General features: G+C 41.7%; 1 pseudogene; it reads left to right on the forward strand.

Annotated features, from left to right (window-relative positions):
- The first annotated feature begins 22,990 nt into the window (after positions 1–22,990).
- On the forward strand, positions 22,991–23,396 carry LOC103749124 (annotated as a pseudogene).
- Positions 23,397–23,853: the final 457 nt, after the last annotated feature.

A 23,853-nucleotide genomic window follows, 5' to 3' on the forward strand; every position in this document is an offset into this window, starting at 1 on the left:
TGCGGGAAGCATCCAGTGCTTGTGTGTGCCAGGCATAGAAAGCCTTTGGACATGACCTCTGATTGTTCTTTCCTGGCCTGGCCTCCCCCTGCATCAGTGCATTGGGTACTTTTATTATCATGGTGGCTAAAATACTTGGCAAGAACAACTTAAGGGAAGAAGGATTTTTTTAAAACTCACACTTCGTAGAATATCATCCATTATGCATGATATTAACACAGAGGCTATAGAGGTTTGGTCCATGGCTGTGGATACTCATGTGCAGTTTCTTACATGGAGCCAACCAGGGAGCAGAGAGAGCTTGAGTCAGAACCAGATCCAGGGTTCTCTAAAGAAACAGGACTGAAAAAATGAATATATATATATATATATATCCTTTCTTTCTTTCTCTCTCTCTCTCTCTCATAAGATTATTTGTATGGGGGAGCTCACATGCCCTTATATATATAAAATGTTTGAGGATTTATTAGATTGGTTTACAGTATAGAGTCCAAGTAGTCCAACAATGGCTGTGCCTCACTGGAGAGACTGAGAAACTGGTAGTTGTTCAGTCCACCAGGCCGAATGTCTCAGCAGTATCAATCTGGTGCTGAAGGCCCGGAGGATTCTTGGAGATCTGCTGTGGAGAATGCCACAGCAACAAGATAGATAAACTTTCCAATGAGAGTGAAGCAAGCAGGCAGAAAGCAAAATCTCTTTTGCCAGGTCCTTTTATATGAGCTGCTATCAAGAAGTGCCACCCACATTTAGGGTGGGACTTCCAGCTTCAAATAATCTGATCAAGGAAGTCTCTCACATTTCAGTTAATTCCAGATCCAGTCTAGTTGACAACAAGATCAGCCATCACACAGGGCCAGGCTCTAAGCCTGAATGCCCATCCCTAGTGGCCTGTCTCTGCAACTAGATGCTATTCCTCAAAGGTTCCCAGCTTCCAAAATAATGCTACTGGTTGGGGGCCAAGTATTCAAATATATAAGCTGGTGGGGGGCATTTTATATTCAAACCATAACACATTCTTCTTTTGTAAAATTGTATTAAGAGTAACTTTTTTGTTGTTGTTGAGGATTAATGGGCACTCCATATTAATACTTATCTCACCTAGTGTCTGGAACATAGGAAGAGCTCAGGCAATGTGTGCTAGTTTTGAAATAGGAAATTGAGGGACTGGAGAGATGACAGTGGTTAAGAGCACTGATTGCTCTTGCAGAGGATCCAGGTTTAATTCCCAGCACCCACATGTTGGCTAACAATCATCTGTAACTCCAGTGCCAAGGGAATCTGATGCCCTCTTCTGACCTCAGAGGGCATTGCACAACATGGGTGCACTTACGTACTCATACACATAAAATAACAGAAATAAAATATTTAAAAAAGAAGCATAGGAAATTGGAACTAGAAAGAACCTTAGCCTCATCCTCAGTCTCAGGCCATGGAAGGTAAAAGGAATGTTCTGAGGGAGAGATGAGTGATCCATGATCCAGCACTCACAGAAGGAGGTACACTAGCTGTATGTTCATTGGAATCTGGGTCTCTTAATCACCAAGTTGGCACAGGGGCTTTGTAGATCAAAATTCATCCAGAATATTTAAGATATAGGAAAAGATGATGGTTCTGTCATCTAATGTCATTTAATCATGCTCTCATTGCTAATTAGTCCATACGATGAGAAAAAGGACACAGGCCTATCACAGTTCAGGTTCTTCTGAGTTCCTTAAAAGAGAGCAAGTGTGAGCCAGGTGTGGTGCTCACTCCTTTAGTCCCAGCACTAAGACCAGTCTCCTCTACATAGCTAGTTCCAGATCATCTGGGGCTGTAGGGAGACCCTGTCGAGAGAGAGAGAGAGAGAGAGAGAGAGAGAGAGAGAGAGAGAGAAAGAGAGAGGAAAATAATAATAAATAAAACACAGCTTTAGGCCCAAACATGAAAAATGGTTTCCACTGCTCAAGTTACTTAATCCAGTTGCTCATTTCTCAACACAAATACATACATCTATTTATCTAGTTCAGGCATGGATAAACAAAACAAAAATAACCTAACAGATTTCTAAACAAATTTCCAACAGCTTTTGCATCTAAACACAGACTTTTCGCTTTGAGCAGGACTTCCCACAGCCTCACTCCCATGATGCCTCGTCCACCAGAACTCTCGTGGGATGTGTTGTCTTAGAGCTGATTTGCAAGCGCACAGCACAGCTCAGGGTGTCAGAAACTTCTAATTCTCTCAGCATGCCTCGGGCAAGAGAGAGAGAGAGAGAGAGAGAGAGAGAGAGAGAAAGGGAATGGTGACATTGCTGAGATGAAATGGAATGTTCTTCTAACAAAGGCCTGTTGAGTTAGGTTTTTATTTATTTTGGATATTGACATGAATGCATATGGGATTGTTGTTCTGGGGGCTCAGCAGAGCCAACCACAAATTCCTTATTTCCAAAAATTCTCATTAGATATCTGTAGGTTTATGTGAAGAAAACTTATTAGAACTTCCCACAGATAAATTGAGCTTTCTTTCATAACCTAGCTTAAGGATGCCAATGTTTTCCACTAAGGAATCTCACAAGACATTTTTTTTCAACCAAGTTATATTGATTAAATAATGATTATGTCTCTACCTTATATTAATCAACATTAAATGCCAACCAGAGCTTTGATCAGTCTCTGACCATTGCTCTTCCACTGGGTTAAAACAAGTTCGAGCTATAAATCAAAACATGGTGATTGAATATACCTGGGCAAATTTATCTTCAATGAACTACTTCTATTGCACTTTTGGAAATATTGAAAGTTTCCCAGAGATTCTTATTACTATTGTCAGGAGGAATTAAAAATCATTAGGCACAAGATCAAGAAGCTAGAAGACATTCTGGGGTGCTGGCTTAGTCAGTAAAGTGCTTGCTATGCAAGCATGAGGGCCTTAATTCTATCACCAAACCCCATGTAAGAAGCCATGTGTGGTGTGTGTGCTTCTAATCCCAGCACTGGAGAGTCAGAGACAGTCAGATCCCCAGGGCTTACTGGCCAGCCAGCTTAGCCAGGCCAATGAGAGACTTTGTCTCAATAAAACAAGGTGGAAGTCTCCTGAGAAACACGAGATTGACCTTTGCTTCCATATGTATATGTACATGTATGCACATGTACCTGGGCCTTGCTGACCAGCCAGCCTAACTTAATTAGTGAGTTACAGGTCAGTGAGTGATGCTGTCTAAAAAAACAACCCAGGATGGATGAAACCTGAAGGATAACACCTGAGGTTGACTTTCAGCTTCCACATGTACATGTGCATATAAATGAGCACACTCACAGCCATGCGTACACACGCACTTATACACAGATGAAGCACCACCCAGAAGGGACCTTAGGAATAATCCGGCCAACTTCTGACTTAAAAGGAACTGAGGATCGAGAAACTTGCCCAAGAACACTGGCCAAGGTCTCTTAAGAGTTGCCCTCCCCAGATCTATTGATGTCCCTCTTTTCTGAGAATGGATGTGGCGTAGGGGAAGACCATGACTGAGTTGTCAGTCTACCCTGATGATTTCCTCCTCATTTAGAGCCCATTGACAGCTGACTGTCTTTCCTAGTGTTATGGTTTGAAGATGAAATATTGCCTTACAGGTTCAGCATTGACTATCTGGTGCCCAGATGGTAGCACTGGGATGGGGTTGGGCCTTTAGGGGTATCTTGTCTAGGCCCCCTTCTCTCTTGCTCTCTTTGCTTCCTGTCTACCACAAGATGAAGGAAGTCTTGCCACCATGATGTTCACTTAGCCCCAGGCCCAAAGTAGCGAAGCCAGCCAATCACAGATTGAACTCTTGAAAGCTGTAGATCAAAATAAATCTTTCTTCCTTCAAATTGTTTTTTTTTTTTTAGGTATTTTGGGCACAGTGACGAGAAACCTGCATAATACACCTGCTCTCAAACTGAGCACACTGGTTCCTTTGTCAAGTTTGACATCCAAACAGAGATGCAGATCCTGAGGGTTCTGGAAGTTAGATAGCACCATGGGAAGGGGGTCCACATTCTCCGCAGACTGAGTGCTGGAGTCACACTTTCTTGCCTTCTCGTCGTGTATCCTGGATGTCCAAATCTTTCTTCAATTTTATAGGCTAGTTCAGTGTCCTTACAATAGGTTGTTAAAGAGCTTTCACAAACAAACAAAAGACATGGGATTTGTAAGCAGCAACACTGGATTAAGAACCCAGACTTCAAGACTTTCAATTTAATGTTCTTTTTGGCACAACATACTATCCCTTAAAAACACCCATACGTCCTTAGTGTAACTCATGCTTTGAGCAACACAGTAAGTATTAAACAGTGGAGATTTTAGGGGAAAAAAGCAATCTTTTCTTGTGATTGTTACTGAAAACTTCTAAAAAAATTATGAGCTAGAGAAAATAAAACCACATATATACTTAAATATGCTATCATATAAAAGTGGAATAATGAGTTCAGTTTACTTTAAAATGTGATATTATAAGACAATTTCTAAGATAGGTTTACCCAAACATTAATATACCAAATATTCTCAGGATTTTGAAACAAGTTTCACTGATATATTTAATAATACCACTTGGTTTTTCTGTGCAATTCTAATGGGAAGCAAATAAATATGCTTCTGTAGCAAAGGAATATATGGTTCTTCAAGGTTATAAGGGGAAAAATAAGGATTTTATATTTTATTAATATCCTTATTTTATCATTAGAGACACTGCCTGTAATTGCTTGCAGTTCACTGAGGTTAAGATGCAGGGGAGTCAAGATGTGTGTGTGTGTGTGTGTGTGTGTGTGTGTGCATTCAAAGGTTTATTTTTGCTCAGAGATTTGGTGGTTTCAGCTCATGACTAGTTGGCTAGCCCTGCTGCTTTTGGGCCTATGATGGGCCAGTATATCATGGCAGGAGCATGTGGTGGCGTGTCAGCTCACCTTGAGGTTATTGGGAAGCAGAGTGAAAGAGGAAGGCCATGACCCCAGTATACCCTTCCAGGGCACGGCCTCCTACAACTGTTAGTTTTCTAATTAGTTCACATTTCTTAGAGGTTCTGTCACCTCCCAATAGGGCCACAGCTTGGAGATCAAGCTTTAAAGACAGGGATCTTTGACAGGTGTTTATCTAAACTGTAGCAATGAGCTAAAATGAAAACCCACATGTTTCTTCCTCTCTAAGCTTCAGTTTAGATTTTCAAGTACAATTTGAGTGAAAGAGAATGGTGGTTTGGTTTATTGTTTGTCTTTATAACATCCAGTGCCTAATGCGTAAATTTTGTTTGATAAATATTAAGGGAATGAGGAAGGAGTGAGGGAGAAAGAAGGAAAGAAAAGAAGGAAGGAGAAAAGAAGATAAAAACTGCTGGACTGAAGACTGTCTGTGGCAGCTTATTTGAGAACTGTCCTTTCAAGTACTGGGGATACACTTCGATAGTAAGTTAGGAGATCTTATCCATCCTGGCTGGAATTGGGGAGGAGCTCAGTGTAGAAAAGGAGAAGGACAGGACAGGGGAGGAGGAGAAGGAAAAGAAGAAACTGAAACACAGCAAAGGGGAGAGAAGGGGGAGAGTCAGACCCTGATTTAACCCATGGGAAGCTGCAGAGCTCTGGCCCTTCAGGTTGCTGGCGGCCCCTCCGTGCTCACAGCAGCTGCTCTTCTCCTCATCCATCTTGAAACTTCCTAGAAGAACTTCTGCAGCTAAGTTATACACCAGCTTCTTTTCAACACGTTACCCAGACATTTGTGTTTTAGTAGACTTGTGCTACAGGAATGGCTTTGCAATGACGGGATTTCCACCATCAGCCATGGGCAAAGCTTTGCTTGGTGCCTGAAATGAATCTCACTGAATGCCTCTCACCAGGCTCCTCCTGCTTCTTCCCTGCGTCTCCTTCCTGACTCACCATCCTCCGTGCACCTTGTCTTCCATCTGTTTCCTTTTCTCCACGCTTTCTTCTTGATTGGTAACCAAGCATTGAGGCATTCTAGTTCCATGTACAGAAGGAATCGAGCCCTCCATGCAAAGGGAGGGGTGTTCCATTTATTCAGAATGTGAAGAGTTCCCTAGAAGCCAGCTGGGTCTGCTCCTGGGACAAGTAAAGTGCTTTGGATCCAGAGTATAATGTATTCTATCCTTAAATATATTTCATGCATACCCAGAATCATGGGCCAATGAAAAGTTTAGGTATAAGTGTTAAGGAGAGGAATACGGGATGGAAGGAGGCACGTGGGAATGAGAAGGGAGGAAAACGACTGGTGTGATGTGGATTCATCTGGCCATATCTGCCTGGAAAGTGTTGCCTGCAGAGTTTCTATTTTGACAGTCTGAGATTAGGTACTGGAATCCAATGGGAGTCACTTTTCAGTAGGGATACAATGATGGCTAAGTAGAGAGCTCTAAGGGCAAGTGGTATGGTCTAAAGTCAATAATAAATCAATGTGCTGTGTGTGTTTCAAATTGGTGGGGAGCAATCAACTGAAACACCACGGAAGAGAACACTACATCAAGAAACTATGACATCCCTGCCTAATGCTTCTTCCATGGTACGATATGGTTTGTGTCCCAGAGGTTCAAGTGCTGGAAATGTGGTTCTCAGGATAGTAGCAGGGAGATGAAAAAACCATAGGGGGAACACGCCTAGTTGAAAGATATTAGGGAAAGGACACATTACCCTCATGGACGGTTAATGGTCTTTTGTGGGAGCTCTAGCTCTTGTAGGGCTTGATTAGTACTATAAACAAAGCCATTCCATGTGCCAGGCCCTTTCTACACACAATCAGTTCCTTTTATGCTTTGCCACCATATTATAATGCAGCCAGAGAACCCTCACCAGAGGCTGAACAGCTGGGGCCACTTGATCATGGACTTCCAGCTTCTCAAACTGAGCTAAATAGCCTCTTTTCATACAAAATACCAGCCTCTGTTTTTAAATATTTTATATATTTATTTTTATTTTATGTGGATGAGTGTTTTTCCTCCATGTGTTTAAGTGTACCATGTGTGTGCAGTGCCTGAGGAGGGCCAAAGAGGGTGTTGGATCCCCTGGAACTGGAATTATGGACAGTTGTTAGCCACCATGTAAAGGCTGGGAACTGACCCTGGGTCCTCTGCAAGAGCAATCAGTGCTCTTCACCACTGAGCCATCTCTCCAGCCCTCCCTTTTATTCCAACCTCAGTGTTTTAACATTATTATAATGACATGAAACAGACTAAGACAGGGTCTCTGTGCATCTGAAATCTGACTTTGACATTCCGGACCACTGCCTTCATCTCCATGTTCCTCAGTTTGCCATCTAAGTAAACATTTCATTGTTGGCATACCCTCTATTTTGTGTGACCTTGTCAACCATAGAACTCAAACAATTCAAATATACACCTTAACAGTATTATAAATTACTCTTGGTAACTGACCTCTCGGATCATAATAACAAATGTAAGCCTACAAATGCCAAGGTTCTGTCCATTGTGTGGAACTTAGCTGCAGAGGCAGTTTGGTGGGGTTCCCACTCACCTCTGGTCCCTGTAAATCTCTCAGCTCTGTTTTGAGATACAAGGAAGGAAGCTCTCTACTGAGATGTGTCTATTTGAGATCCTCCTTTCTTAAGCTAACACTCCAGGGTGCATCATGGAAGTTGTTCAACCAGCTGCCATTGATTTCTGCCCTTCCAGGATTGGAGGTACTGTTACAGTCTGTGCCTTAGATGACTCTGGGTGGGAGCCTGGTGGTGGGTCTTAGCAAAAGGGGAAGCAGGCAGGAGCAGCCCAACATGGATGCCCCCGAGCCAGAAGAGGCAGTAACATCTGTCAAGTGGAGAACAAGAAGTGCCGGGATCTTGCAATTGTTAGACGTATGGACAGAGGGCCACATAGCACAGCATCCTAAGGGAAGTGGTACTTCCTCTCTGGTTTGATTCCTGGTGGTATGTCAGATGGGATCAAGATCATTTGGAGATGGAAGAGGGTAGAGGAGAGAAGATCAATTTATTGATCTCATTAAATGCATTGCTGAGGTAATGGAGTGGGAGGGGAATACAGGATAAATAGCAGACCTCAAAAGGTGCGTGAGACAGTGGTGGTGGGAAGGTCACGAGATGAGAGAGATCACTGGACAAGACCTGCTCTGGCTTTCTTAGAGGGTGTGTGTGTGTGTGTGTGTGTGTGTGTGTGTGTGTGTGTGTGGGAGTTGAGGCTCATAAGAATCCAGGGTTGGGGAAAGTGCCTGAAGAAGCTTGTTTCAATACTGGGTCTAGTGTCTCATTCAGATGCATTAGAGTCTCTTTTTCTCCTTATTTTTTCCTAGTTTAGAAAATAATGCATGTCTAATCTTGGAAAAGATGACTGTTAAAAAGAGTAATATAGTAGAAAATACATAATTCCATCGGTGTTGCTGCTTCTCTAATCTTCCCTCCACATCTGTTTATATAGTTAGGACAGATCTGACATGTATGATACCACATCTTGCTTTTTTGCTTATTAATAAGGTACATTTTTCATATTACTTAAAGTTCTTCAGGAAATCCTTTAAATAAATCATTTTTAGTATAAAATAGCCACTATAGAAAATTTGGAAAAATAAAAGTACAGAAGAGGAAGTAAAAATAGTCAAATGTTTGCCACCCAGAAATGACTTCTGTTGATATTTATTATGCTTCATTTTGAACATTTTCTATGTCTATATAATCTATACACCTGCATGAAATTTTCAATCTTGTTTTTCACTTTATGTATTGAGATAATTTTTAAAAGCATGATTTAATGTTTGTGTACTCTTCCATCCTAAGTACACACATCTTTATTTGACCAGTCTGCTCTCACTGACTTATTGTAAACCACAGCGATGGCTCTATTTATATCTACTTTTAACCTTGTGGGATATAGGGAAGAAGACCATTCTGGACAGTTACATTTCAAGTGTTTAAGAGACACATGTCACTCATGGCTATCACCTTGGACAGGATGATGTGGAATGCTCTCTTTGTCATGGAAAGTAGGACAGCACAGAGAAGAAAGGTTACCCCATGCCCTTCTCTCCTGTGTTATTATTTGTAGTTTATTCTAGAGTTTTCTACCTGTCTTAGTCTCTTCTTTTGTTGCTATAATAAAGTACTCTGATAAAACCAACTTAAGGGAGAAAGGGTTTATTTTAGCTCACAATTCAAGGGTACAGTCCATCATGGAAGAGAAGTCAAGGCTGTGAGAACTTGAATCAGCTGGTCACATTGCATCCACAATTAGGAAGTCAAGGGGGATGAATTCAGGCTGCTGCTTGGCTCCCTGTCTCCACTCATACAGTCCAGGATCCCATCCAGGGGATGGTGCCACTTACAGTGGGGGAGTCTTCCCATCTCACAGAACACAATCAAGATAGTGGCCCGCAGGCATGCCCAAAGGCCCATTTCCCAGGTGATTTTAGATTTTGTGAAGTTGACAATTAACAGTTACCATCACATCAGACTCTCATTGCCAGAAGCATTTCCGGAATTTCCACCTCCTTTTGTAATCCTCAAACACCTCTTTTTCAGGAAGACCAACACTTCAGCCTTCCCTTAGCCTGGTTCAGAACTAGGTTTTGCAACCAAAAGGAGAGCTTAGGCATGTTCCCCACCCCCTTTCTAGATTAATGGGTATTTACTTAGGGGTAGGAATGAAAAGACAGTAAACTTTTCTAGTGAGTGTTACCTTTGAGCCTCAGTGGGGAAGAAAATGGATATTCCTAGGGAAAGAAGAAGGGAGTGGAAGAGGCATCTCTCCTCTGAAGGCTGAGGTGACACACAGAGGGAGTGAGTGTGGTTCCTGTGGTCACTGTCCTCAGGGAGCAGCATCCTCCCCTCTTCAGGACAGTGGAGGGAAGAACTTCTGTGTTCCAGTAACTCTGAAGCCATCAGTCTTCATGTCCCTGTCATGGGAACCAAAAGGCCTAGAACACATGCCACATGCCATGTGCCACATGCTAATGCTGGTTAAAAGACTAACTGCAGTTTCAAGCCATTTAATTCTCATTTCAACCACCATCCAGTTTCCAACTGCCATGTTCCAAGGAGATGACCTCAGCCAGCTTTCTTTACTCTGGGCCTTAATGTCTACGAGGGACAGTTCGGTGGCCAAAGAAATTGTCATTACAGAAGCATGTGTGTTTGGGAAGTTGATTCTGGCCCCCAAAGAAGGTTGGGTTAAAGGTCCTCTCATCCTTTTCCATTGCTTTTTCTTAGATGACATTAGCACAGAAGGAAAGAAAATAGAAGTGTCTTGTTAGAGACAAATGGAATCAGGGAGGCACCTCACATCTCTAAACCTCAGGTCAGCCTCTAGACTCCTAGTTCTGTAAGAACAGAGGCTGAGCTTGACCTGCTTTTTGACCAGTCCTTGGGGTAGGCATGACACATGTGCTCTATAGTTTTTGTTGAATAAATAAACAACAATGATTTACCACCCGAATTTATCTGGCCTTACTCAGTCTCAACATGCTCTTAAAAAGCAAATGTATTATGGGGAAGATAGTGAGATTTGGGATCAGAAATGCTGTTTCTTCACATTCTTTCTTAATAGATGAATATTTGTTGAATAGCATTTAATACATATTGCATATATATAATATGAGAGGCCACACAATAAAGTAGACTAATAAAGCACACACTGGTGCAATGCACTATCTAAATTAAGAGCCAGAGTTTATTAACTGATACTGATACTGCCTGAACTGTTTGCTCAATTCTTTGAGGATTCTGCTGTTCTGTAAAGATAGCCACTATTGGACTGGAGATGTAGCTCAGTGTACACTGTTTACCTAGCAGGTGTAAGGCCCTGCGTTCCATCTACACTGAACGAAAAAGATAACTACTGTTTTGTGTTTATCATTCCCTGGACTTGGAAACTCTAGCTTCACTTCTCACCTCTGTGTAGCATTAAACAATATGCTGTTTCATTCTTCTTGCCTTTAAGTGTAAAAAAGACTTATTGATGGTCATTCTTTGTGGTTTGCTTTTTTTTCAACGTTTCTAGTTGTCCTCGTGGCGTGGATGGCTATATTATATTCATTTTCATTATCCAGTATTCCATTCTATAAATACAGCAGAATGTATGCATTTCAGCAACAGCATTTCTGATCCCAAATCTCACTATTTTGAGAATGTGGTGATTGGGACCTCTTTCAGCTCCTAGTCACGTGGAAGTTTTTCTGGCATATATACCTAGGTAAAATCACTTGGCCTAAGGCAGGTACAGTTTTAACTTTCAAGATGTTTCCATTTGTTTTTTAAGATAACCAAATAACTCAATTAATTCCTTTGACCATAAATGCAAAGGTTAGGCATGACTAATTGCTGAATAATTTATCTTATTAACTCATTTAGAAAAAATGATTTAAAAATTTTTTCTAGGGGAAGGGTTTTATAACCTGAAAAAAATTTCATCTTTTCTTCTAGTTAAAACTATATCAAATCATTCTGTTGTAGTGATATTTAATATATAAATTATATTGCTATACATAGAGTATAGTTTTAAAAAATAACTGGGGCTGGAGAGATGGCTCAGTGATTAAAAGCACTTGATACTCTTCCAGAAGACCAGAGTTTGGTTCCCAGAACTCAGGCCAGGTAGCTCAATGGCCTGTAACTTCAGATCCAGGAGATATAACACCCTCTTCTGGCCTCTGAAAGGACTTGCACACTCATATGTAGACACAGACACATATACATAAATAAAAAGAAATCTTGAAAGAATAACAATTAATTTGTACCCCTGAAGGCAGAGTTCCAGTTGCTCCATATCACCATTAGCTGCTCTCAGGATTCTTACTCTCTGATAGTCTGGTATCATGTGGTGCCTCCTTCAGATGTTATAGTCTCACAATTGCTGGCAAAGTTGATTATTTTTTCATGTGTGTTTTTTTTTTCATATTTCCTTATTAATAACGTTCCTTTTTATGTCTTCATTCTTTTTTTTCTAGTGAATTTTACCATTTTCTAAATTGACATAAGAATTATTTTTGTTTCAGACATTAATCCTTTGCTGATTAAACATGCCTCCAATGTTTACTCCCACTTGCTATTTACTTATCTAATGATATCTTTTGATAACTTCAATTTCTTTTCTTTCTTTTGCACAGAGCTCTAGAGTTGAAAGTAGTCAGTATTTTCAGAGCTAAGGAGGAGCTCAGTTGGTAAAGGGCTTGCCATATAAGCATGCAGACCTGAGTTCAGTCCCAGGAACCCACATTCAAAAAAAAAAAAGAAAGAAAGAAAGAAAGAAAGAAAGAAAGAAAGAAAGAAAGAAAGAAAGAAAGAAAGAGGCATGTGCTTATAATCTTAGCTCTGGGGAGGGAGAGACAGGCAGATGCCTGGGGCTTGCTGGCCAGCCAGTCTGCCCTAATTCATGAGCCTTGGGTCAAGTAAAGACTCTGTCTCAAAAGAAACAAACAAACAAACAAACAAACCAAGGTGGACATCTCCTGAGGAATGGTACCTAAAGTTGACTTCTGGCTTCCATCCTGCCTCACATGTGCATGTGCATCCCCACACATATGTTCCCCTACACAGACCACCCCCATACAGACACACACACACACACACACACACACACACACACACACACACACGCCACACAACTAAAGTAGTCAATATTTTCTTTGTGTGTGTTTATGTATGATTCTTGTGCTTATCTTGGTTTTATAAAAACTATTTTATCTTCTGAACATTTTCAAGTTTGCCTTTTATAAGTCAGTCCCCTTGCACCTGGAATTGATTTTCATGTGTTACATAGTTCCTGTTTTCTCTCCTTCCATTGGTGGGTAGCCAGTTGTTTTAGGGCCATTTATTATAAATTTATTTTCTCCCCCAGGAACTGGAAATGCCACTTCTACATCAAGGATATCGGTTTATGTAATAAATCTTGAAACTTGGTTGGGTAAGTCCCATGCTTTATTCTTCTTCTTAGGGAACAAATCTTTCTTTCATTCTTCAGAATCTGGGGGAAAGAGTATAGAACCAGTGTCCTGTCATAAATACCCAGGATTTAGAACTCTGGCAATTTGTACGTGAAGTTTGTTTCTGAGGGTTACACTGAGGAGACTATGCCCACACCATCTGTCCGTGATGTCCAAGTTCCCCGTTCAATGTATGAAATGCTAAATCTCTTTTAGCCTGAGGCTCTATTTTCAATATCCTTCTAAGTCCTGAATTCCTAAGGCAGAAGAACCATCTGACACAAATGTTAAAGTTTACACAAGGACGGGAAAAATACCAGGGTGGGCTTGTAAACCAGACATGCTGGATGTGACAGTCCCGGGAGGGAAGCAGCCTGGTCTCACGGTGGCTCACAGATCATGGTTTTGTGCTGTCACACATTTGGAGAAGAGATGCTCTGTGAGATGCCTCAGCGGAATGTCTCCCCATCAAAGCCTCTGCTTCTTGACAAACAACCTCTGGGATGCATTTAGGGAATGTTGAAAATAATCTAAACTCAGAGACCTGTGAGGTATGGGAAGGATCTATTCATTCAGCCATATGGTAGCTGTGTATTGAACACCTACTGTGTGCTGGTCGTTCTCTTAGAAGATGAAACAAGCTGCCAACTTTCTAATAGGGAAAGACAGGCATTAAACAACTCACAAAGTTCCATGAGCAAGGTAATCTTAGATACTTGAACAATCTTCAGCTAGATTGAAAACTGCGTGATGCTCATGGATCACTCCTTGAGGAAGGGTAAAGGGCAGGGAAGATCTGAGGGGCTAAGGTTCTGGTTCCGGACCAGCAAGAAACAGCTCTTTACTGTTTGGGGGAAAGGGAGAAGACCTCTCAGGCTGGTGAGTGACGCAAGGAGGATAGGGTAGGCAGTCACCAGATCCTACGGCAAGCTGCAAGCTATGGTCAGGACTTTGGGTCCTATTTTAAGGAATGGGAAGTCACTAGAGGGTTTTAAACAGGGATGTGAGTTATTATGTTAAAATTGGAAAGTGTCTTGTTTAAAAGATGTGACAATAATTCTGTGAGGAAGCTATGAAAGACCAGAGCAAGGCCACTTAGCTGAAAAAAAAATAATAGAACTGGGCCCCCAGCCTAGCTATCTTCAAGTTCTACCTATGCCTGTGGATCATTCCCTTGACTTTCAGTCTGTCCCTCTGTTGGCCTGTGTATTGGTCAGCTTTCTGTTGCTGTGATAAAATACCTGATAAAATCAATCTAAAAGGAAGAGAGGGTTTATTTTGGCTCAGGGTTTCAGAGATGTCAGTCCATGGTCATTTTGTAGAACTGCTTTGGACCTGTGATAGCATAGCACATTGTGGTGATAGGAGTGCATGTGGAGGAAGACTGTGTACTTTATGGATGCTGGAAAGCAAAGAGAGATGGGGAGAGGAAGGGGCCAGGGCTGTAATATAGCCTTCAAGGTATATGCTTGATGACCTACCTTCCTAACATTTCACCATTTCCTAGTGGAGCCACAGGCTGGCAGTCAACCAAAGCTTTTGCATATGAGATGTTGAAATACATCCTGATCCCACCATAGCAGCCTACTACTCTAAGAGCTGGATGCTCTGAGTACTGGAAACTCTCTGCTAATAGGGGCTTGGGGTAAAAGCCATAGTGCTTGGGTGGAAGTGGGGTTGGCATGCCTCTGTCTAGTCTATCATATCTGTTTTAGGAAGGGAGTTTTTGAATCTACTGGAATATTTATCAGAGGATTATTCAGCTTTGTATAGAATCCAGACTATGATTTCCTGTCAGACAATTTGTCCCCGATTATTCTCTTATGACAACAAGACCATTCTCTTAAGGTCTCTGATTTTCCTGAGGTTTGAGGTTCATTTTCCCCCCCTTCTATTATGGTACTGTCTATGGCCTTGTGTATGTTAGGTGTATGTTGGATGAGCACTTTACCATAGAGCTATATCCCTAGTCTCTGATTTTCCCTGAGAACCCAGCAATCATGTTTTTTTGTTTTTTTTTTTTTTTCTGTTGGCTCAAAGCATTCAGCAGCCACCAACAAGGGCCCATGAATGGAGCAGCTGGGCTCTGCTGCTGGCAGTTCTGTTGTTCTTCATCTGGAAGGGCCTGGAATTTTCTACCATGTTCTTGTGGGTGGTCATTCGTATGTCCCCTAGTCTCTCAGTTTCCCCGAGAAACCAGTAATCTTGTTTTTTTTTTTTTTTTTTTTTTTTCTGTTGGCTCAAAGCATTCAGCAGCCACCAACAAGGGCCCATGAATGGAGCAGCTGGGCTCTGCTGCTGGCAGTTCTGTTGTTCTTCATCTGGAAGGGCCTGGAATTTTCTACCATGTTCTTGTGGGTGGTCATTCGTTCAGCAATTGCGTCACACCCCATCCCATCCAATACCCTCCTGGGTTTGTGATGGCCTTCTCAGAGAGTCATCTGCCCAACATTCGTTTTCAGAGTTCCTCACTTCTTTCAGATGCATGAGCCACAGGACTAAGTGTTCTCAGCTACCCCAGCCAGCCTGGCTTTCCCTGTTTTGTCACGATATGCCAGGCTGTTCATGGCTTCATGGCCTCAGCTCTGGGCTTATCCTGGCCCCATTGGTGATGTAAAGAGCCTAGAACCGGAAACCAGAAGACTTGGGTCCTCACTGCAGACTTGCTGTGTGACACAGAGTAAGCCTGTCCAGATGTACGCTTATGAAACCAAAGGACTGTACCATGAAGTCGCTGGCTGTTTTGGGACCCACATCTTTTCCCTCTGCAGAAGTGATTTGGATTCCAGTCAAAAATCTATTTTTATAGATGTAATAGAAAGACGTAACTCCAATGGGTTATATGCCAGATATCAACATATTCAAATGCAACATGTTAATTTGTTTTGCTAGGCTAACTCATTTTTACACAGATCTTAGAATAAAGCTCTTTCTGCCATCTGTGTATGTGTATGCTCAAACTATTTATTAACATGCCATTGATTTGGAAGGCTGTAGCCTTGCACTTATTTGGCATATTTGCACCTAAGAAATAGTACCAGCAAGTGTACTTCTGCAGTGCGTACCTTCCCTGAGCAAACACCCACAGGCTAGGCTCAGATGTCGGTGACCTCAGAGTGCTCTTGTCACGCACAGTTGTCCATTTCACAAAGCCCCCTGAATGTGTAATATGCTGCTTTGTGTTAACCATCCAGGCCTGCTTGTTTTCAGACAAACATTTTATTTAGAGGTAATTTAATTTAGGATGTACAGATTTAGATGCCTGTAGCTTCCCTTGACCTCCTATGTACCTCTCATACCATTGTCAGAGTAGAGAACTGGATGGTGGTACAATTCTCTGAACCCGGGCACTGACTTTACTCAGAGTTTATCAGCTCTTCTACTGACATTTTTTTCTTTCCCAAGCTCTACTCCAGCCACATGACATTCAGGGGTCATGTCTCCATCATTTTTTCCTCTTCCGGTCTGTCATGGTTTTCCAGTCTTTCTTGTTTTTCATGACCTTGTCTCTGGACACTACTGATCATGGATTTCTAGAATCCTCTCAGTTTGGGTCTATCTGATGCTTTCTCAGCAGATAATGGAACTTGGTGATTGGAGCCCACTTGGACCCATCATATTTGCATGCAGTGATCTTGCCCACTAATAACCATGGCCCTGCCAGTGTCTGGAGACACAATTCGATCAGGTTAGCATTTCTTCTTGAGAAGGATCATGGAGGAATGGACATGGGGACCCAAAATGTGAATGCTTCTGCTTCACTCCTCGAAACACAGGAAAAGGATTTGTTGGAGGAGTCCCTTCATTAAGAACTGTTGGGATGTGGAGCGGCGTTACCACTGAGAGAGTGAAGGCAGAGTGTCCACCAGAAGTAGAACTCTTACTGCCACTTCTCTTACTAAGTTCCTTGGCTGAGGTCCCATGAAAAAGAGCCAACTTTCTTTCTTTCTTTCTTTCTTTCTTTCTTTCTTTCTTTCTTTCTTTCTTTCTTTCTCTTTCTTTCTTTTTATTTTTTAAACTTTTTTTTTTTTTGCCTTTTTGAGACAGGGTCTCTCTGCAGCCCCAGCTGGCCTAGAACTCACTACATAGACCAGGTTGGCCTTGAACTCGCAGAGATCCACCTGCCTCTGCCTCCCAAATGCTGGGATTAAAGGCATGGTGTGCCACCATGTCCGGCTCCAACTTCTTTATTTTATGCCACTGAAATATTGGTAAGAGTTGGATAAGGAGAAACTACTCATCGCAACAGGAAAGAACTATTTGAGACTGTTGGAAATGGAAGGCAAGACTTTGACCAAAACAATAGTTGAGGTGTATGTTGAGTATGTGTATGAATGTATGTATATGAGTATATGTATGAGTGCATGTATGCCTATGGGCTCAGGTAGTTATATGTGAGCTTATGAAAGTGTGAGCATCCCTCTCTCTCTATGTGTGTGTGTGTGTGTGACAGAGAGAGAGAAAGAGAGAGAGAGAGAGAGAGAGGAGACAGGAAGTGAATTGGGGATTAGATTCCAAGTTTCCTGTACTCAATGACTGTATCTCAAGTTCCTTTGTCATAAGATGAGCCCCCACCATCCCCACAGTTACTACAAGGAAGAAATAAGCATAAGCATGCTTGGAGAAATGTAAAGTGTCTTGCCGCTGCAGGATGGTGTCATTAAGATGAGCAAAAGAGTGGGAGCAAGATGCACTGCTCAAAGACAGAAAAAGAGAACATGGAAAAGAGCATCTGGAATCACAGGCTGTGTTAGCAGCTCAAGTCCAGATTTTGTAGTTGAGTTAGCTCTTTCCAAGGCCAGATTAGCCTGCTCTATAGATCTGAGGGGCCATGGACTCCTGTATCCCTGACACCTGTCTTCCCATTTGCTGGCCTGATTTCCATTTCTGACAGTGCACTTGCTGTATATTATACTCTAATTAGGACTGTTAATGATCATGGCAATCCAGTAAGTACTCTACAGTATTATACTGATCTATCTCTGTCACCCTCCCTTCATCAGGTCATTAAGGTGACAAGCTTCATAGAGCACAGTATGCCCCTCTGTCAGCCATCCTGGTGTTTTCTTCTCAGAAAGAGCTAGGAAATCTCTGGGGCTGAGTCATCTGAGATCACAGCTGAAGGACGAGACTGACTGAGTTCCTCTTCCATCCAGAGACTGAGCCACTCCTGGAGCCCGGGCATACAGGAAGTCTCCCTTGTATTTCCTCAAATAGATGAAATATTTATGTTCCCCTTAGAATTCATATGCTGAGGGTCTTTGGGGGGGCACAGTTAGACTTAGATGAGGTTGTATTAGTTACTTTTTTAATTGCTGTGACAAAGTACTTGAGAAAGGCAACTTGATGAAGGAAGAGTTTATTTGGCTCACAGCCTGAGGGTACAGAGGATACAGTCCACCGAGGCAGAGGAGGCATGCAGGGGGAACATGAGGTGGGTCGTCACATGTCTCCTCACTCAGGAAGCAAAGAGAAGAATGCTGGTGCTCAGCTCTCTCTTCTTTTTATTCAGTGTAGGACCCCAACCCATGGGATGGTGCCACACACATTAAGGGGAGGGTTTCTCTCTTCATATTCATGGACATGCACAGAGATTTGTCTCCTGCTTTACATCCTGTCAAGATGACCATGGAGATCCATGTGCACAGAGGTGGTGAGGGTAAGGTTCCGATGTCAGGATCAGAGCTCTGGTTCTGCCATGTGGGAACATAGGAAAAAGGCACTTGTGAGTAAGCCAGGAAGAAAGATGTCATCAGGAGGCAAATCTCCTGATACTTTGCCTCTGGACTCTCAGTCTCATCAACTGGAGGAAGCAGATGTCTTCTTGAAGAATTCCAGGCTATGGAGTTTTATAATGGCAGCCCAAACTACCTAAGATATTCTGCTAGTGTTCATACAGTGAAGGGGACATCAAGGGCACATAAAGGACGAAGGTCTTGTCATGGATCCTCTATGTGTATCCTTAGCTTGGTGGATTCACATACTCAGTTCCGTAAGTCAAGTCACACAGAGAGATCATTCTGGTGCTTCATAGGTTAATGTGTTGAATATGGTTTTACCCAACAGGAAATATCTTGTGGTCCTTCAGCATCCTTAGACTCTTGGATGCTATGACTTCCTGTTCCTTGTCATACAGGTTTGGCAGCTTATTTGGGAAGCATGAAAAGGAGGGAAGTGGGCTTCAGGATTTTATCTGTCAAGGAGACACAGAACCAACCATCACCATCATTCAGAGGCTAAAACCAGGAGCCAGAAAATGCATGTCTTGTGATCAATGGCCCCAGCAGAAAGCATTTTCTCTGTCTCTCAGTCATTGATTTATCATCTTTAATTTTGGACGAGACATGCATATTGTACATTCTTCCAAACCACAAATTAGCTGCCATCTTTTTCTTCATCATCCTCATCATTAAATCTATCATGAAAGAATTATAGTGACTGGGGACCATTTATTTATTTCCCTTGCTCTCATGCTTAGAAGGGGCTGGGATAACAAATGTCCTATTAGGGCAATATAGTGCTCGCTACTGAACTGTGCCTATGTGATCACACGGCCCCACTGGTGGGGAAGAAACGGGAAGCTGGGGAGCTCATTGCTGCTCATGAAGCAGTGGGGAGGAGGTCAGGAGCAGTTGCTGGTCAGGAAGTCTCTAAGGCAACTAGGATGGTGGCCGTTTCTCAGAATGGAGACCTCCATGTGCTCTGCTATCAGCTGGAACTTGGCTGGATCTGTGCTCTATACCTGGGTCAGGGAGGCTCAACTAGCTGGAGGGAGCATTTCATGGATAAGATGATGATAGCACCCATTTCTTAAGTGCTGGACTAAATACTTTTAAGTACCCCATGGGGTACACATTGCTACTGCCTCTACCTTACCAAAAAGGGAGGATTAGTGGCCCATGAAGGAGGAGGGAGCATAGTAGTGGGATTGAACCATCCCTGGCTTGACTTCAGAGTCTGTTACTCTCTTTTCAGGTCCACTGACTCTTACATACGTTGCATTGAAAACCAAACTGAAAAATGTATTTTACCTTATAATATAATCTCCAGATATAGTTGAAGTGAAAGAATTTCATAAAATGATGCTTGCCTTTATCATGGAGAATGTATTCTGATTTTTGAAAATTCCATTTTCTTTTTAAAAGACTAGTTGGACCCACTACATTGATTTTGCAACTCACTATTGGATTTTGAACCCTCAGTTTACAGCTTTTTCCCCTTAGTACCTATGAACATTGTTTTAACCACAAAACCAATGCTAAAAAATGTGTGTGAACAGTGGGCTGACTGGCACAGCTTGATTGGGCTGTGCTGGGATTTATAGTAGCAAGAATTTATGGGGCTGGAGCCACCAGCTACAATGAACACACCCTTTGGCGTTGCCTAGTATGTGTTAGGCATTGTGGGAAAGAATTCTGAAATAGCATATTAAGACTTCTGCCCTTGAGGAGTTTATGATCTTTCAGAGCCAGCATCCTCATATTCCCATGTGGAATGGTGAGAGAAGGAACCCAAAGGAACGTGGATAGCCTCCAATGATATTTGTCCACATATGTCTAAGAGTAGAGACAAAGCCCCAGATGAGTTGCCCTCATTCATGAACCATCTTCCTTCTCCCTCCTTCTCATCCTGCTCCTCCTCCTCCTTTCCCTTCTCATTCACATGTTCCTCCTAATAGGTACTACATTGGCAAGTTTCAAACCTTAAAATATTCCAAAGAACAGATCAATGAAATTCTCCTTTCTACCCCATCCCTGGCCACTCAGTGCCCATCTCTGGAGGTAACCAACCTTTCTAGTTTCTTGTAGATCCTTGCAGAAATAGTTTGGCACATATAAGAAAGTGTAAATTATTTTTTTCTTTAAAAAAGTCCTTATTATTAGGCTGGAAATGTAGTTTAGTGATAGAGCGCCTGCCTAGCATGTACAAGACCCTAGCTTCAACCCCCACCCCCGAATTGTATCACATTATACTCACTGGTTTTTTAAAATAATATTTATTACTTTTATTTTATGTGTATGAATGCATTGCCTGCATGTGTGTAAGTGCACCCATGTCATTCAGTGTCCACAAAGTGCAGAAGATGGTGTTGGATCCCCTGGAACTGGAGTTACGGAGGATTGTTAACTGCTATATGTTCTGTGAATTGAACCTGGGTCCTCTGCAAGCGCACCCAGTGCTCTTAACTGCTGAGCCATCTCTCCAATCTCTCTACTTACTGTATTTTTTACCTAGCATCTTCCATTACCTGGCATTTAATATAGCGTAGAGATCACTACACATCAATGGAGTTCAGTGGCCCTGTTTTTTTTTTTTTTTTTCGTTTTGTAACTGCCTAGAAGTTCTTGCTTAGGTGGACCCAAGTTTATTTAGCTAGTTCCTTACACATGAAACATCTAGAATATTGTAATCATTTGCTGTGATAGAAGAGAAAGCAAGAATGGTGTCGTTATACTCTGCAATATGTCTAAGTACAGCCCAAGGTGAGGCCAATCAGGGCCCTGCCTGTTTCCCCACCTGTATCCTGCCACACACATCTTCCCTCCCCTTCAACTTCAAGTCTTTCACTTCCTCCTTCCTACCTCTATGCCTCTGTGCATGTGGCTCCTTCCCCTTGGAATTTCCTTCTCTGGCATCTTCATGACTCACCTTCCAGGTCTCGGCTCCAAAAGTTCTTTCTCGGAGCAGCCCTTCACCCTCTCAGCCTTCTGTGTACCTGCAATCCGTCAGTTCCTGTGCTGCAGGGTGTCCCTAAAAGTCCATGATCTGAATGATGGCATAAGGAAGAGATTTAGTCATAAATCATGAATTACTCTATTTAATTATAGAACTTTTGGCTTTCAGTATCTCTAACATCATTTTAGATACATCGAAATTAACCATTCCATATAGTGAAGGGTTTATTACCTAGAAAATTGAAAAGAGAACAAATGAATCATTAAATTTTTCATTGAAATTTTGAGTAAACTTACTTCCCTGTTGCATTTTGCAAGATGTTTATATATTATATAGAAGTGAATTTATTAAATACCCACACTATAATAACTACACAGATAGCCCAATTAAATTTATTTTCCCATAGTTCATCTAATGCTCAAGTTCTTTTCTTCACATATAGCATTTATGAAAATTGTATGTGTCCTACTGTAAATGCTAGTTTGTAATGTGGGCTGGGCAGCAGTCTTGACTATAGGTACCCATTGCTGAGTAACCATAGACATGTTCAGGACCACTCATGTTATCATCCCTTTAACTGAATTAGGTGCACAATTGACATTACATGCGAGAGGTTGACTTTACATTTAAAATACTTTCAAAATGATGTCACTCTGATTCAACCTAAAACAAAAAATTTATGTACAAAGGAAACAGACTAGTAGACCATAGTTTGATGTTAGCAAGCAAAAAAATTTAGCTTTTAAAAGAAAATATTATTTCAATGTTTTATTGAAAAGTAACAGTGGAATGAATTGAATTGTGCTCCCCTAAAATTTCTATGTTGGAACTCTAATCCTCAATGTGACTGTTTTTGGAGATCAAGCCTGTAAAGAGGTAATTAAGGTTAAATGAAGTCATGTGGGTAGGCTGTAATCTAATAAGACTGATGTCTTTATAAGAATAAAAGAGACACTGGGCTTGTATGGTATAGAAGAAAGGCCAGGTAAGGACACTGTAAGGAGGCAGTCACCTACAAAACAAGAGAGAATCCTCAGGAGAAATCAAACCTGGCCTCACTTTACCCATGGTCTTCAGAACTGTGACAGTGTAATGCTGTCTTATTTAAGTAACGGTTGTGTGGTATTTTGATGGGGAAGCCCAAACAGGTTCATTTGAGGATCTAAGAAAGACTCTCACAAGTGGGTAAAGCCCAGAGGACATTTTGTTGTTGACCATGTGAAAGAATTTTCTATCATGAGTAAATATGGAAGCGTCAACATTCCTCTTGTGTGATGGGTGAAGGACTGGGAAGGAAGTCTTGGACACAATAGTGGAACTCACTTTTAAGAGTGACTGACTCTCGAGTGGCTGATTAGAGCCATGAGAAGTGGACAGAGCGTCTTCTTCTGAAGAGGCTTTGAACGAGAAGGATTAGCATGTCATCTCTGATCAAAAAGGTAATCAGCACCTCGAAAGCCCCGGGGGCCATTGGTCCGTATAGTCAAGCTGTGCTAGTGGACAGGATCATTTACATTTCTGGACAGGTAGACATGGACCATTCCGGTGGACAGCTTGTGCCAGGAGGGGTAGTCAAAGAAACTAAGCAAGCTTTAAAAGCATCGGCGAAGTTCTGAAAGCTGCAGGCTACTACTTTACTGATGTGGTAAGGACAACTGTTTTGCTGGCTGACATGAATTCAATACCATCAGTGAGATCTACAGAATGTATTTCGAGAGTGATCTTCCTGCTAGAGCTGCTTACCAGGTTGCTGCTCTACCCAAAGGAAGAAGTCGAGTTGAGATTGAAGCCATAGCTGTCCTGGGACCTTTCACAACAGTGTAAGTGGCCATGCCATTGTCGACACTGGAAATTTTAGTGTCTTTAACACCTTAATTTTTCTGACTGATGATGGAAAGTATAAATGTGACCAAAATAGCTGAAGTTATTATGGAAATTACCGTAAATATGGAGATTTGAAATGAACTGGAGATTATTGAGTCCAGTTAATGCTATAAATGACAACTTTCTGAACGAGGGAAGACTCCTTATGCAGTTTCTTAGATAAACAGAAGAGATGGAAAGAAAGGTGAGTTCTTCAGGAAAAATGAGGTATTGTTCCTCACAAATAATGAGCTCACCTGATTATATTAAATTATATTAATTTTCTAATATTTTTTGTTCATATTAGATACATGGAATTAAAATATTCTAATTTGAATGGTACAGGTAGAGAAGAATAAAGTGAACCAAAATCTTATACAGATAATATTTTTCTAATGGAAATAAAATGGATGTGTAG

Source organism: Nannospalax galili, unplaced genomic scaffold (genome assembly GCF_000622305.1).
Source record: "Nannospalax galili isolate Female #2095 unplaced genomic scaffold, S.galili_v1.0 scaffold746, whole genome shotgun sequence".
Classification (NCBI taxonomy): domain Eukaryota; kingdom Metazoa; phylum Chordata; class Mammalia; order Rodentia; family Spalacidae; genus Nannospalax; species Nannospalax galili.